Source organism: Giraffa tippelskirchi, chromosome 8, assembly GCF_054371585.1.
Source record: "Giraffa tippelskirchi isolate mGirTip1 chromosome 8, T2T-mGirTip1v1.2.pri, whole genome shotgun sequence".
In the NCBI taxonomy this organism is placed as follows: Eukaryota; Metazoa; Chordata; class Mammalia; order Artiodactyla; family Giraffidae; genus Giraffa; species Giraffa tippelskirchi.
The window spans coordinates 3,052,069-3,069,338 of NC_137282.1; the positions used below are offsets into that span (position 1 = coordinate 3,052,069).

Consider the following 17,270-nt stretch of genomic DNA (forward strand, 5'->3'; position numbering starts at 1 on the left):
TTTTTTTCCCCAAGATAATTTTATTTCTTTGTGCCGCAGTTTGCTAGTCTGTGAAGGGGGGATATTTTAATGGATCAGGTTGTGGTGAGAGTTTAGAGCATGTAATGTGCTGATCGTGAGTCGCTGGTGGAGAGGGAGTTCTCAGTAACCACAGCTTCTAACCATCTTTATCGTGAAGGGTAAAGAGGAGCCGTAGCCCAGTAACGCTGTGGGAGATGAGAAGGGGAGGGTCCTTGAGCCTCGCGTCACCGGGTCCCCTCCTCGTGGGGGCAGGTTTGAGCATCTCTGTGTCTCCGCCGCGTCTCGATTGTCGCCCGCAGACGGCACGCCGTCCTCCTCCTCTGCGTCTCCGCAGCTCCCGGGTCTTCCCCCACGACACTGACCTTGGTCTTCCTGTATCATCACTGTGTGTGTGTTCTCACGGAAATGGGGGTCCTGCAGCTCTGCCTTCCAGCACCCTTGTGCTCTGTACTCTGGACAGGTGACCACCTACTCACTCGATCACAATAAGAAACAGTTAGAAAGACGCTGTGACATCAGCAAGATTAAAACTCCCGGTGTGGGCACGTGGATGCGAGGTGAGCGTGGTGCCTCTGAGCACCAGTTACTGGAGGTGGTCCAGCTGGAGCTGCAGGGGACACGCTGTTCATGGATCTGCAGCTGGTGGTAGAGTCAGTCTAACCCAGCAGACATTTGATGAGCGTCATTTCATGACAGTCTCCGGGCTAAGATTGTGTGGGTTCTTAGTCATGTCCAACTCTCTGCGACCCCATGGGCTGTAGCCCGCCAGCTCCTCTGTCCATGGGACTCTCCAGGCAGGAATACTGGAGTGGCTTGCCATGCCCTTCTCCAGGGGATCTTCCCGACCCAGGGATTAAACCCCTGTCTGTTCAATTTCCTGCACTGGCAGGCGGGTTCTTTTACCAGCTGAAGGTGATGGTGGGAGCACAGATAGACTCTATATAGGTTACCTTAAAGCATTTAAAATGGATCCAGACAGGACTTGAGTGCAGAGAAGAGAAGGGTGATCCAGACAAGCTCTAGAGAGAGCACAGGTAGAGGCACGGAGTGGGAAGGGCAGGAGCTCAGGCCCCTGGAAAAAAGGTCTCCTCATCTGGAGCGCGGGGCAGTGAGGTTGGTCCCTGGAGGGAGCGGCAGCCCATGCCGGGGTCCTCGCCTGGAGGATCCCCTGCAAGGGGAGCCTGGCGGGCACAGCCTGTGCGGTCACAGTCAGACACGACTGAGCGTGCGTCAGGGACCCCACATCGTGGAGAGTTTAGGGTCCCAGCAATGAGCGCGGGCTTTCTCCTGTAGACATTTAGGAGCCTGTGGAAGTGTGGACAGAACATTGGAGTAGTACTCAAAATTAGATCATACATTTCTGTCTTTTCTCTGGTATCACAAGTTCCTTGTTTGAAGAGATTTGAGTGGAAAGGGACAGATCTCGACTATATCAGGCCCTTTTAGTCGCTGTACAGTTTTGGTCCTGAGTAAATTTTACAGAACAGCCGCAGATGTCGGGCGGTCATTAACCCCTGAGTCATTAATTACTGTTTAGGTGAGTAATATTTACAGTATTAAAGTTGTCCTTTTCGCTCTGGCTTATGTATCATAACCTTGATATATTCTCAAAATATTTATGAAATTCGTTCTTGTGCATGTGGCCTAGCCCACGTGTAAGTGGAAAAGAGAAAGTTAATGTAGTTCATCAGTTGAAATATTTGGTTTCAGCTCCACTCAGATTGAAACTAGGGAAGAATCAGAATGACTGTAGCTTGGTGATTGTCAGGTCCACCCCCAGAGCGCCACGGTTTCTAACTATTCTTGTGAGGTTTGTGCCTTGTTTGAACATTCACCATACTACACAATTGTTAACTATTCTTGTCTGCATTTTAAGGCGAACGTGAATATTATTAGATTTATCTCCAAACAACTGAAAGTGGAAGTGAAAGTGTTGGTTGCTCAGTTATGTCTGACTCTTTCCGACTATAGCCAAATAACTGAGTGTCAAGTTATTTTCATCAACAAGGAAATCTGATAAGAGTACAAAGTTTGGAATAAGAACTCAGTGCCCACCTGCCTGCTAAGTCACTTCAGTCATGTCTGACTCTTTGCAATGCCATGGACTGTAGCCCACCAGGCTCCTCTGTCCATGGGATTCACAGGCAAGAATGCTGGAGCGGGTTGCCATTTCCTCCTCCGGGGGATCTTCCCGACCCGGGGATCGAACCTGCATCTCTTATGTCTCCTACATTGGCAGGCGGGTTCTTTACCACTAGCGCCACCTGGGAAGCTCCAGGAATTCAGTAACACTTATAAATCGGTTGATCCAGAGAAGTGAAATATTTTCTCTTTCTTGACATTGAGTTTGTGATGTTTCACTTTTTATATGTGATTTTTAAACAGCCTGTTATGTTTATAAGAAACTTCTGCGCATAAAGACTGTTGTCCCCTGGTGTACATTCCAGAAGGAAGCCATGTGTCTGAGTTCCTTAATAATTGGTTGTCACTATTGTAATTTGTCAGATGCAGGGATCCAGGGACCAAAGGGAAACAGAATGTGTCTGAAACTGTGCCGGAAGATACTGCCAGACTGCGGGCACCTACCCGGGTCTGCACCCTGGGCTAGGCCAGGGGTCCTCATGGGTCAGTGTTGGGATTCAGGTAGAGCTGGGAAGTGAGAGGAGGCTTTCAGGTGAGCCCTGGTGCTGGCAGCTGCCCAAAGCCCCTCACATCCTCGAGAGCCTGAGAGGGAGTCCTGGGGGAGCTGGAGTGAATGGTACGCCCTCTCTCCAGGAGGATTCTCCACCCTCTCTCCAGGAGGATTCTCCCCCCTCTCTCCAGGAGGATTCTCCACCCTCTCTCCAGGAGGATTCTCCCCCCTCTCTCCAGGAGGATTCTCCACCCTCTCTCCAGGAGGATTCTCCCCCCTCTCTCCAGGAGGATTCTCCCCCCTCTCTCCAGGAGGATTCTCCCCCCTCTCTCCAGGAGGATTCTCCACCCTCTCTCCAGGATTCTCCACCCTCTCTCCAGGAGGATTCTCCACCCTCTCTCCAGGAGGATTCTCCACCCTCTCTCCAGGATTCTCCACCCTCTCTCCAGGAGGATTCTCCCCCCTCTCTCCAGGAGGATTCTCCACCCTCTCTCCAGGATTCTCCACCCTCTCTCCAGGAGGATTCTCCACCCTCTCTCCAGGAGGATTCTCCACCCTCTCTCCAGGAGGATTCTCCGGCCTGTCCTCTTAGCAACTGTCCTCACCCCTCCCCTCCTGCAGTTTGCAACCCCCATCCCTTGACGGTCTTTGAAGAGGGAAAGACAGACTGTTATCCTAACGTGTGTAGTAAGTTGACATCTTCGGCTAGAATGCCTCGTGTGGCCCCGCCACCTTGCAGGGCTGGTTTGCAGCACCGAGGCCCTCTCCGTGAGTCACCTGGTCTCAGTATCCACAGCCTTCAAGCCTCCCTGATCTGAATACTTTATCCGAATGAGCCACCAGTGGAGTCAGAAAAGCTCTATTCACTAATCGCAGACATTCTTTTCGTTTTACGTGAATACCTAACAAGATGTCAGAGGAACCTGGGTGATCTCCGTGTTAACATCTGTGCCTCAAAGTCTAAACAGACCAAGGGTTTGTATGGTGTGAACAGAAATAGTTCAGCATCAAAAGAGAGAAGGGTGTTTCTTGACAGAAGGGAAGTGGTCACAGAGCGTGCCTGTCAAACGGATCTGTCAGGGCTTGGAAATGCAGAGCCGGTAGGTAAGACCCTGAGATGAAGGATGAACGATCAGCGTGTCTCTGTTTAGGTTAATTTGTGTGCGACCAGGAAGCTTCACCTTTAGGAGAATTGTTTTCAGATACTAAATAACTACAGACTTGAGTTATTGTCTTGGATTTTGGGGGAAGACAAGGCCTACCATTTTGTCCCCCAATTCCTTTCCTGCTCTCCCTAGAGCTGTTACTTGTTGACCCCCCAGGAGGGACAGCTGGATATTTAAGTCCCGAGGCTTGTCTTTGGTTAGACAGGCCAGTGGCCTGCTGAAAGAAGCACAGGAAATTTGAAACACTTAGAGACATTGTTCAACACCCTCTCCTGCTCACATTTTAGTTGGAATTCTAAAAAGAGGATGGACTGTGTAGACTGAGCTCTGGTGTAAACCTGTCGGGGATGCTAGGCCAGCTCTCAAGCTCTGGAGTCACCCGTCCTGACTCTGTGAAGCATCTAATGAAGACACAGTCCACTCTGGCGGCGGCCGGCAGCCGTCTGCCTGTGGGCGGATGAGAATCGGTGGAGTACCGTCCCTCTGATTAAGCCTGAGTCAGAGAACGGGCGAGGAGAGCTCAACGTGGCCGCTGTGCCGCCAGCTCGCAGGACGGAGGCAGAGGGTGTGTTGTGCGGAAAAGCCCGCTGCCATGGTCTTCTCTGTGACCAGGGCGGGCCCCAGCGCTGCTGACCGGCGTCTCTGATTCCGCCTGATTTTTTTAATGAATTTTTCTTGGACTGTCGTTGCTTGACACTGCTGTGTTAGTTTCTCCCGTTCAGCAGTGACTCAGCTGTGTGTACACACAGTCCCTCTTGGTTTGGGCTCCTTCCCATCTGGGCCCGCGGAGCCCCGGAGCGCAGGTCCTGTGTGTACACACAGCCCCTCTTGGTTTGGGCGCCTTCCCATCTGGGTGCCCTGTTTTAGACGTCGTGTCGACAGTACCTGCCTGTCAGTCCCAGTCTCCTAGCACCCCCCCCTTGCCCTCCATATGTTTGTTCTCTACTCCTGTGTCTCTATTTCCGCGTTGCAGATACGGTCATCTGTACCACTTTTCTAAATTTTTAAGTTATAGTGGACTTGGTATAGCTTTGTGCCATTGTTTTTGAAAGACAGCTGTTAATTGTATGGCACTTGAGGCAATATTATGAGCTAAAAATTTTAAATGCATTTTAATTACCAAAAGCAGTGGCAGCAAATAAAACTCTCCAGTTAGCTCCTTTGAAACTCCTGTATGTATTTACCACTGCTATGACACTCATGTTCAAAAACACTTCATATTTATTTAAGAACTTCAAGACTGTTTTTACAAAGCTTTGTGGTTTAAATTGAAGTTCCCCAGTGTTTGTATTGTTAGTTAGAATTTAGATTTTGGTTCCTTGACATTTTTGTTGTTAACTATAACTTCAGATTTAAATGTAGCCCGTGTTATACATGCTGTGAAAATAAAGACTGTCTGGAGAAAGACAAAGTCATATGATGTCGCTCATATGTGGAATCTGATTTTTTTTTAAATGATACAAATGAACTTCCTACGAAAGAGAAACAGACTCACAAACTTAGAAGATGAATTTATGGTTACCGAAAAGGAAATGTAGAGGGGAGGCATAAATCAGGAGCTTGAGATTAACATATAGACACTACTACACATAAACTAGATCGCCAACAAGGACCTACTGTACAGCACAGGAAACTCTGCTCCATGTTTTGTCAGAACCAATATGAAACAAGAGCCTGAAGAAGAATGAGTGTATATATGTATATAACTGAATCACTTTGCTGTATACCTAAAACTAACACAACATTGTAAAAACAGAAAATAAAACCTGTCTGGAAGTTAAAAGAATAGCATAAGTGTATTTTACTAAAGCCCTGGAGTATTGTTACAGTCATTAAACATTAATCATAGTAGGATTAGGGGTATTGACTGAAAATGGACAGGAAATTAGAGTGAAAATCAGGCAGGAAATTAGAGTGAAAATCAGGCAAGGCTCTTTTTTTTTTTTACCATTGAATTAAATAAATAAAAAAGAAGTTTAATGAGCTAAAGAAGAATACCACAACTTTTCTAAACTTTAAAAAATTAAATTCTGTGGCTCACAGACTGTGTGGCTCCTTGTAACAGAAGTTGACATTATTCCATACGTGTGGCCTTTGTGATAAAATCTGAGTATTAAGAGGAAGATTTGCTTCCTGATCTTCAGTGTTCATAAAGGCATATGAAGCGTTTCTATGAACTCCGATGTCCTCCTGTGTGTAAGGAGGAAACTTTCACTGCGAAATGCAGTTGTAAAGTGCCCTCCCCAGGGAGCCGAGCTTTCCGTGTTTCTTCTGTAGCATCTCCATATGGGAGCTTGTGTTACAAGCCTTTTATCTTATTTTTTGATATCTAAGTTTTTTATAAAAACAAAGATCATTGAAAGGCAGAACTTTGTAAGTGGACAACTTAGCCACCAGTTCCCTCGCCTCAGCCCGGATCCCCCCAGCCTGCCCTACGAGAGGCAGCGGTCCGCTTCCTGGCTTCTGGCTCCTTCCACAGTTTGCCTGGAGTGTTTCTGCACCCGCCAGAGGAACGTGGTTTGAAGACTTCCACCAATGCGCTTATTATTTCGTTTGCTGTGATAATGCATCATATCCAATGGTCCCCACAGTCAGCCTCTGACATAATCAAAAAGCAGCAGCTCCTTCGTGTTTGCACGCTCAGTCGTGTCCGACTCTTTGCGACCCCGTGGACTGTAGCCCCCCAGGCTCCTCTGTCCATGGGATTCTCCAGGCAGGAGACTGGAGGGGGTGCCGTTTTCTCCTCCAGGGGGTCTTCCCACAGCTCCTTACCTGTGGCTTCTCTGCCGTGGGGGACTCCCTCCCAGGCATACGGTCCCTGCCGGTTTTCCGCCCCCTCTCTGCCCAGCACACCTCTTCTCCAGTCACTGTCCTTCTCGTGGCCCTGACGGCCCATGTTAGGCCCACGTCTCTTCTCACCCCCTCTCCTCCCTGATGACCTCGGCTCCACCCGTGACACCCCCCCACCACCAGCTCTGAGCACGGAGGAAGTAAAGAGCTCGTGCGTGGGTCGTAAAGACCCCGCTCCTGTGAGGCTTGTCTTAGCTCAGGTGCCCCAGAAAGAGGGCCTGCAGCAGTGGGCACATGCGGTCCCTTCACGGGGGGCCAGCACCCCAGGATGCGGGGGGCTAGCACCCCAGGAGGCGGGGGGCCTGGGGAGTGGGTCAGGCGGGAGGGAGAGCTCACACGTGTGCACGGCTGGGACTGCCCAGTCCTCTGCGGTCCCAGCCTGAGACATCCCCCCCATGTCTGGAGATCGTGCTTTGGGAGGGGAGGAAGCCCGTGGCCTTTCTTAATGGTCAGTGTTGAAAGAAGCAGCTTGCTCTTTTCCTCAGGGAGTGTGCCCCCAGGCTTCCTAGTGACAGGAGCAGAGTGCTGTGTGTCTCGGCGCTGTGCCATACGGTCCCCTGGGCGCTCTGGAGTGCTGTCCATCTCTCGCCGCAGTTCCTGTGCGGTCAGCCGCAGTGGACAGTGGAGATGGTCCAGGCCCCTGCAGACCAAGTGTTTGGGGAGATGGGAGAGTCCACATCACATCCCGGGGCAGCGCTGAAACCTGCCCGTCCCCACTGAAGGTGACACCACGTGGCACAGAGAGGCGGGGCCCCGTGCCGGAGCCGTGTGCTGTCGCAGCCGCGTGACTGATACCGCTGCCCGTTTCCACCACGGTGAGCTTCCAGCGGTCCGTCCGTTTTTCCGTTGCTGTTGTTCTGTTCTGCAGGGTCATTAGATGTTTAGGTGTAATGAGGAGCCCTTTCTCCTGGTCTTTAAGGCTTTGGTGATGTTCTCATCTCTGCAGGTCTTTCCCTTCACACGCTGTTGCTGTTGAGTTACGGTGTCAAGTGGGGATAGACTTGGGGGCAGGTTCAGAGGTTTATTCTCAGCCCTTCTCATGCAAATGATGCCTATTCCCCGTGTCAGGGAACCATCTGAGGCTCTCCCGGAGACACACTTGGAGTCAGGAAGTAACCCCAGTTGTTACCTCGCCCCGTTGACCCCCATTCTAACCAGACGGACATAATGGCATTTCAGGTTCCCCAGCTTGGGCGCTGTGTGGAGCCCTGAGGTCACCGTCCTCAGAGGTCTGGAGTCTCTCCCCAGGGCATTCTCTTCTGCCTCTCACCTGCTCTGTCCTTGGCCTGGGGCACTTCTTTCTTTGGGTCTTTGTTGTCCGGCCTCCCTGACCAGGGCAGATCAGGCGTCTGGTACCATACACCCTGTGCCTCTTCTCTGTAATACTTAACGTAGCTGCAGTTTTGTATGAGTTTTCTGTGTTTTTCGATTAACGGCAGAGTCTCTTCTAAGGCCCTGCTCTGTGCTCTGCTGTGTCCCCGGCTTAGCGCCTGCATCACCTACCGGGAGGTTAATAGTTGTTGGAGGGATGAGTGACTTGTTACCTGGGAGGCAGAAAGAGGAGGAGATGAATTTCACCCCGGCTTCAGGAGCCCTGTACTCTAGCTCAGCAAGTCTAAGAAGCCCTTCCCCTGCCTCGGTATTTTAACATTTCTAATGTCAGTTGCTTTGGGCCAGGTAGCTGTTGTGAATCTAGTTGTTATTGCCTGGGCATACAAGAAAGCAAAACAAAAAACTGGTAAACAGTATCAGCAGCTGGGAAGAAAATTACAGGGGCAGTAGGAGATAAGCTGGGAGAGACTGTGTAAACAAGGCTCTCGATGACACAAAGGACTGTATTTCGCAATAAAACAGTCATCTCGGAGCTGAAAAGTGATGCAGAAGGCTTGAAATCTGGATGTGAAGAAGCTCTAGGAATCCATTTTTTTGGCTCACGTAATATCACTTTGGAGCACAAATAAAAAGATGAGCATGTATCATGTTCTACGTACTATGAGAGCCCACTCAATAAGTATGATTTCTCTGTGATGAGAAATCACGTAGTTATAGTTTCACTTGACAATTCTTAAATTTCTTAGTGGTTCTTAAGAGTTCATCATCATTTTGCATATGGTGAATATTATATACAGCAGTGAAAGTGAAAGTTAATCACTCAGTCATGTCCGACTCTTTGCGACCCCACGAGCTATAACCTGCCTGCTCCTCTGTCCATGGAATTCTCTGGGCAAGAGGACTGGAGTGTACTGCCATTTCCTTCTCCAGTATACAGCAATATGTAGGATTATATACATCGGTATACAGTAGAGATTGTGTCTTGTACATAGTGGTCTTCTGGGCCTCTGTTAAAATGTATGCTGGCTTGTAGGAATGGAGGCATTTCTTTCTCCAGGCCAGCCTTGCAGCTGGATGTGGGGTGTGGGGCTGTCAGCTCCTCTGCACCAGCTGCCTTTGGGAAGAAGAACAGCAGGACTCTGCGGCAGCTCCAGCTAGCCCAAGTTTTATAAAAATAATTTTCTCTTACAGTTCAGAACAGAACATTCTCCACAGTTTTAGGCACTGCTATCCTGTTTTTAAATGGTGTGACTTGGAAAAAAAGATTATAAGGAAACTTGGACTATGGCAAGGAGAATATCATTCTGAAGAATACATTTCTATTTTTTAAATTTAATTTTTATTTTATATTGGACTCTAGTTCATTTGGGCTTCCCTGGTGGCTCACACAGTGAAGAATCCGCCTGCAGTGCAGGAGACCCGAGTTCAATCTCTGAGTGGGGAAGATCCCCTGGAGAAGGAAATGGCAACCGCTCCAGTATTCTTGCCTGGGAATCCCACGGACAGCGGAGCCTGGTGGGCTACAGTCCATGGGGTTGTAAAGAGTCGGACACGACTGAGCGGCTGACACACACATAGTCCATTTGCAATGTTGTGTTAGCTTCGAGTGTACAGCAAAGTGACTCAGTTATACATGCACATGTCTGTTCTTTTTAAGATTCTTTTCCCATGTTATTACAGAATATTGACTGGAGTTCCCTGTGATAAGTTTCTGTCTTTAAAAACCAGTCTTTTTAAGGCAATTTTTTTTCCCCTAATGGATAAGCCTGTTGTGAAGAAGCTTTTATCTGGGGATATCAGGGTGTTTCTGGGTAGACAGGAAGTCTAGCAGAATTTAATTTTGATTGAGACTGTCCGGGTCAGCGACCTCATAATCTTTTGAAAAGGAAGCTCAGGCTCTGAAGCTTTCCAATCCCACTCCTGGGAACTTTGCTCTGCTCCTGAGAGGCATGCCTGCCTTTGATGTTTGATAGAGATCTTGGTATTTATGTCAGTGTTTTCGTTTGAGCATATACTCCGGGACCGCTTTTCAAACTGCTTGTGCCAATATTTTAATTTTTACAAGCTTAGCTGGCCACAGCGGCTAAACCTCATTTACTCACTACAGTTAAGATTTTGAGTACAATTAAAAAATAGTCTACTAAATGAGTACTTTTTATGCAGGGCTGCCATGAGGATACTGATGAGAAACTAATCAGGAAGGATGTTAGTTCCTGTTGTGGGAAACATTCAAGCTCACATCAACTACTTAGGTTCTAGACTCCTTCCAACTATGGGAAAGGCATTTCTATCATGAACTGAAAGGGTTATAGTTATATTTGGGGTTTGTAATTTATATTCAGATGTATCGTCTGCTGTACGTAAAATGGCTTTCCCGCTTAGGACTCCGTGTCCACCCCGCGCTCAAGCCTCACTGTGGGGCCCACAGAGAAGGGCCCTTTGTGACACCCCGACCCCTCCTGGCCGGGTGGGAGCTCAGACGGCCACAGAGCCTGGGGGGAGGCCGCCCCTCGAAGGGTGAGGAGCAAGTCAGGCAGCGCCGGGGCCTGCGGGCCTGGTGGGAAAATCACGGGTTCCGGTGCACACGGCCTGTGCACCCCTCCCGGCTTCTCACGGTTCGCTGCAAAATGAGATTTTTCTCATCTTTTTGTTGCTGACCAGGGTTCCTGGCTTCCCTAATCCATAGACATTGACTAGAGGCCAGATAGGAGCTCAGGCAAGGCTGTATTGGGCCCCTGCTGCACAGGAGCAGGAGACAAGTATCAGCTTCCCTTGTCACTCCCCGGGGGCAGGGGTGCCAGCTGGTTCCTCACCTGGGGTGGGGGTGGGGTGTGCCCTGGGCTCAGGCTGGAGGGTCTTAGGTGGCCCGCCCACCCCTTTGGGGGTGTTGAGTGCAGGGGGCATGCATGGTACCCTTTTGCTTTTGTTCCTGGTTCTTCAAAAATGGCAGTTGGGGGTTTTTTGGTCTTTTTTATCTCATTGTCCGTAATTTGCTGCAACTGCTAGTTTCTTTGTAGCTCGTTGCTGGAGGAGACCTTTATCTAGACGTAGAGGAGTCTAGTTTATCTAGACTGCAGCAAAGGGTCCCAGGTCCCAGCCCACCTCGGTGTCAGTGCTTTTTAGAAGTATGATGTTATCCATTATCCAGAGGAATCTATGGTATTTTATTAAACTAGGCCTGTGACCTTACTGCCCAAAAGTATGCCACTATAAAATACACTGGCAAAAAGAGTTTGAACAGGAGAAATGTAGGGTAACTCTTCCAGTTTCAGGATGTCTATGGGAAGATTCCGTCAGAATGCATAGTACAGCTGAAACCATGAAAACACTCATCACACCATAGAGAACATTCTGTGTGTGAGGTTTCAGGGGGGGATTTTATAGCCAGCCATGTTGTAAGGTATCAACAAATTGTTACACTGATTTCCTAAAATCTGTTTGAAAGAAATGACAGGTCCTTGTTTCTTTTGACTATTTCATCACCATTCAGTTTAGTTCAGTTCAGTCGCTCAGTCGTGTCCGACTCTCTGCGACCCCATGAATTGCAGCACGCCAGGCCTCCCTGTCCATCACCAACTCCTGGAGTCCACCCAAACCCATGTCCATCGAGTCAGCGATGCCATCCAGCCATCTCATCCTCTGTCGTCCCCTTCTCCTCCTGCCCCCAATCTTTCCCAGCATCAGGGTCTTTTCTAATGAGTCAGCTCTTCGCATGAGGTGGCCAAAGTATTGGAGTTTCAGCTTTAACATCAGTCCTTCCAAAGAACACCCAGTACTGATCTCCTTTAGGATGGACTGGTTGGATCTCCTTGCAGTCCAAGGGACTCTCAAGAGTCTTCTCCAACACCACAGTTCAAAAGCATCAATTCTTTGGCGCTCAGCTTTCTTCACCATCCAACTTTCACATCCATACATGACCACTGGAAGAACCATAGCCTGGACTAGACGGACCTTTGTTGGCAGAGTAATGTCTCTGCTTTTCAATATGCTATCTAGGTTGGTCATAAAGTTCCTTCCAAGGAGTAAGCGTCTTTTAATTTCATGGCTGCAATCACCATCAGCAGTGATTTTGGAGCCCAAAAAAATAAAGTCTGACACTGTTTGCACTGTTTCCCCATCTATTTCCCATGAGGTGATGGGACCAGATGCCATGATCTTAGTTTTCTGAATGTTGAGCTTTAAGCCAACTTTTTCACTCTCCTCCTTCACTTTCATCAAGAGGCTCTTTAGTTCTTCTTCACTTTCTGCCATAAGAGTGGTGCTACCAAATCATAGAATGGTCAGGAGAAGTAAATGGATGGAATTCAGATACTTGCCCATTTTTAACTCTAATTTTAAACATCGGACGGCATGCGAATGAGGAGCCATGGAAGTTTGTGAGGTGTTCTTGTGTTTGGTTTCATTTTCTCTCTCCACCACTGACCATTACTGATCATTGAAAAGCACTTACCCTTATTTTTTGTCTTCATTGGGAAAACTGTTGTGTGGTTCAGTGCAGTCTCAGTTTGACTAGATCTGAGATTCGAACAGTCTCCGTTGTGGTCATTTCTCCTGGGAGGCTGAAGGGCAGGAAGAATGACCACACATCATGGTTAATCAGTTCACCGAATCCTGTTTTGAATTAACTGAATGACCCAGTAAGCTGCATTTTTAATAGCTCATAGGGAGAAAGACTCAACACTGGCTAACAGTGAAATTTCCCATTTTTCACTGGCAGGAACCCCAGCCCCGTAATGGGGAAGGTCCCACCAGTGCGAAGGCCCCACAAAGGGGCCCCTCCCCTAGGGAGGAGTGTACCCCCCGAAGAGGAGCCCCGGCCGCGGCCCCGCCACGTGAGTACAGCAGCGGCTGCAGGACCTCAGCATGTGCTCCGTTTCTGGGTGGCCGTCTGCCTGCTGGGCGAACTGGCCAGAACCTCATCTTTTTCATCTTCAACATTCAGAAAAAGAGCCAAAAGCATCTCTTTGCTTCCTTTCGGCAAGTTTAACAGAAATTGTTCGGACAGGAGGCGAGGGGACCGAGGCTCAGGTCAGGTGTCAGGAGTGGAACACTCTGTGGCCGTCTTGAGCACTTCTGTTCCATGGAACTTTCTGCAGCGACGGAAACGTTCCGCGCCCGCACTTTCCAACACAGTAAACCGCTCAGCACGGGCAGCTCCAGAGGGCTTGAAATGTAGTGCAGCTGAGGAATGTAATTTTAAGTTTAACCTAGTTCTCCACGGGTGACTAGTGGCTGCTGAAACGGACAGTGGATGCCTGCGTTCAGTCTGTGGGCCAGAGCTGCCCGAGCTCTTGAGCCGTTTCTGCAGAGGCACCTCTCTGCTGCTGGGTGCTGTGCTTAGTCACTCAGTCGTGTCCGACTCTGCGACCCCAGGGACTGCAGCCCGCCAGGCACCTCTGCCCATGGGGTTCTCCAGGCAGGAGTACTGCAGTGGGTAGCTTTTCCCTTCCCCAGAGGATCTTCCCAACCCAGGGACTGAACCCAGGTCTCCCGCACTGCGGGCGGATTCTTTACTGTCTGAGCCCCAGGGAAGCCCCTGGGGCTATAGCATTTATCCCTCTACTGCTATTCCTTTCATAATCCAGCAAAAGGTTCCTTGTATTATAGTCATCATTATACATATGATTCTCTAATAGAAAATATTTAAGTTAAAGATTTTCATCTCAAAATGTGTTCACCCATTTTGCCCTTAGGTAGTTTTAATTACTTTATGATCTTGAGAAAAGATATTCAGTCTTAAGATTATAAAGTAGTTTTAATATCTGTTTAAATATCCCAGCTTTATTTTCTTCTTTACATGTTTTAATTTTCAGCTTTGATGTATGCTGCTGCTGCTGCTAAGTCGCTTCAGTCGTGTCCGACTCTATGCGACCCCATAGACGGCAGCCCACCAGGCTCCGCCATCCCTGGGATTCTCCAGGCAAGAACACTGGAGTGGGTTGCCATTTCCTTCTCCAGTGCATGAAAGGGAAAAGTGAAAGTGAAGTCGCTCAGTCATGTCCAACTCTTAGCGACCCCATGGACTGTAGCCCACCAGGCTCCTCTGTCCATGGGATTTTCCAGGCAAGAGTACTGGAGTGGGGTGCCATTGCCTTCTCCAGCTTTGATGTATATGCAGAAGTAATTGTACACATTAAACTCACTTTCCCATTTTATTATTCCTTTTTAAATGAGACTATAAAATAGCCTACATTAGTACAGTGTGTGCAGTGCTATTACCAAACGTTACACTCAGCACTTACTCTGTAAAATGCAGTGCTTAGAAGTTTCAAAGTTTGGTTCTGATAGGAGGGTTATTGAAATTACAGATTAATTAAGTCTGTAGTTTTAACTGCTGGAGTCAGTGTCCTTCTAGTATCGGGATATCATTAAAAATTGCTCACAACATAAGATGTAAGGGAAATTATGTGTGGGGTATATGGGAACTTTTTAACTATCCATGCAATTTTTCTGTAGATGTAAAATTATTCTGAATTTTTTAAAAGTTTTTTTTTTTAATTGCCTACATCATATTTTCTCATGCTGTCTGTTTACATTTGTTAACATAGCTGTGTACATCCAAAGCAAGACTCCTCAGGTTAGCCATGGATAGCACATATGTCTCACAACATGTCAACTTCAGAATATCCCTGAGAGGTAACAGTATCATAATTTTACAGACGAGGCAGCGGAGGCGTGGAATACGCAGTAACTCGGCCAGGGTCACCTGGCTGGTCCGAGGCAGCACAAGAATCTGAACCCGGCAAGTCAGTGTTTGTAAGCACGACACTGTGTCACCTCTTAAGGAACCTTGACCACGCGGTAGAAGATGTCTTGTCTCTGCTATCAAGGTAGCAAGCAGACTCTCCACTGTAAGACATCTAAAATATAGTAATACCCTGGTAATAAATTACCTTTACAACTTAAGAAACATAGAAGCGGGCTTGATTTGTGTTACATTGATTCAGACTTTATTCTTTATACAGTGGTTCATTATTCTTATGAGTGAGGAACGTGTTCATATTCTTGCCAAGAAATGTCTGCTAGTGTGGTTTTAAAATTGACGTGTGGTTCATTAAGGTGGTGGCCAAAGATGAAAGAAGAAAGGGGGGCCAGCACCTAAAGGGCAAGGGGGTGGGGTTGGTCGTCTCATAAAGACAAAGTTTTTATGAGACTAAATTTTTAAGGAGCTTAGAATAATTGATGACGTAGTGTTCTATTGTCTCAGTGTTATTTTACCATTTTCCTATCATAGTGCTTTGTTTTATCATATGTCTGTTAGCATTATTATTCCTATACATTAAATCATAGAGATCTTTGTTAAAATTTAAAATGAAAACAATTGCAAGTGAAATTGCAACATTTCTATGAGATGTTTTTGTGGGCCTTGGAAATATTTTCTTTGGCTGAAAATAGGGGAGAAAAACGATTAATAGCTCAGAAATGATTTCAGGTGGAATACAGGGATTCATCTACTCACTTAATGATTGTATACCCATCGCTGGACTAACATATTCAATAGCGTGGTATATCTAGCTGCTGTGTGAATTTAAGGTCATGCATTTACTTGTCAGCACGAGACATGATATGAAATGTTTAACAGGAACTTGAATCATGAACAGCTGCCGTCCTTACTAGGTCCTCTTTTTCTGCTCGTGTATACACTTTGGAGGACCTTCCGGGTGGTGCTAGTGGTAAAGAACGTGTCTGCCAACGCAGAAGACATAAGAGACCTGGGTTCAATCCCTGAGTCCGGAAGATCCCCTGGAGGAGGGCATTGCAACCCACTCCAGTATTTTTGCCTTCCCATGGACAGAGGAGCCTGGCGGGCTCCTAGTTCATAGGGTCACAAAGAGTCAGACACGACTGAAGTGACTTAGCACGCATGCATACACTTTGGAACCAGTTGGGCAATCCTCTGTTGTCTTTTGCAAACTATTTGGATTTGAACATGGCACTTTCTTTCTGAGAATTTATGTTTACCATCTCTATTTAAATTTTTGTGAACATGTAGAAAGTTCAGGGGAAAGGTCATGCTTGCAAAGTAAGGAAATTTTAAGCTCACATACACACTGACCAATTAAAGTCTAGGTTCAGATTACTGATTTAGAATGACATCCTGACTTGATCTAGCTATAATCTTGCAGATTCATGTTCCCTAAGGTTGGTTGAGTTGCTGCTGCCTAATTGTGTGTTGGGCAGAGGAGAAGTGAAGCTTTGTTTCTGACGGGAAAATGATATTTAATGCTTACATTTTTTAAAGGACAGTGTGTGCTGAGAGATCTGGTAAGACCAGTAAGGAGGAAAAAAAATTGGAGACTGCAACTTATTCCAAAAAGCCTGTGATTCAACAGCTAGCTAAGATAGACAAGCAGTTTGTACGCCACTGGATTCTGTTCTCCACAACACAGGGCACACCCTTTGCTCGGATACCAGCTGTGTGTCCTGGATTTCCCAGAACAAGCCAGCTTCCTGGGATTCCACCCCGTTTTTTACCATGAATGCACCACTGCTTAGACCACCAGTTCAGTTCAGTCGCTCAGTTGTGTCTGACTCTTTGCAACCCCGTGGACTGCAGCACGCCAAGCCTCCCTGTCCATCACCAACTCCCAGAGTTTACTCAAACTCATGTCCATTGAGTCGGTGATGCCATCCAACCATCTCATCCTCTGTTGTCCCCTTCTCCTCCCACCTTCAGTCTTTCCCAGCATCAGGGTCTTTTCCAATGAGTCAGTTCTTCTCATCAGGTGGCCAAAATATTGGAGTTTCAGCTTCAACATCAGTCCTTCCAATGAACACCCAGGACTGATCTCCTTTAGGATGGACTGGTTGGATCTCGTTGCAGTCCAAGGGACTCTCAAGAGCATTCTCCAACACTACAGTTCAAAAGCATCAATTCTTCAGTGCTCAGCTTTCTTGACAGTCCAGCTCTCACATCCATACATGAATAATGGAAAAACCGTAGCTTTGACTATACAGGCCTTTGGCAGCAATGTCTCTACTTTTTAATGGGACTTAGGCCATAAGTCCTATTTTTTTTTTTTTCAAAAATAACACATTTAGAAAAAATGACTAATGTACAAAATAAATGATAGGTGAGGTTTCAGGGAGTGTTTTGCGTTTGAAAAGTAACTGAAGTATACTTAAGACTTAGGTAGCTAAGTTTGAATCTGCTTTTCTGTAACGGGTAAGTGCCAACTCTAGGGGAGCATCCTGGCTTAATGCCTACATTTAAATGTGTCAGTTCAATCAGCCTGGTTGGGGTATTTGCTACATGTTATTAAAAATAA

General features: G+C 47.4%; 1 protein-coding gene across 3 annotated transcripts in view; it reads left to right on the plus strand.

The window, feature by feature from the left end:
• LOC145517812 (ubiquitin-conjugating enzyme E2 E2) overlaps nt 1-17,270 on the plus strand; it is a 362,107-nt gene that overhangs the window by 211,589 nt on the left and 133,248 nt on the right. The gene's annotated exons all lie outside the window — the stretch shown is intronic.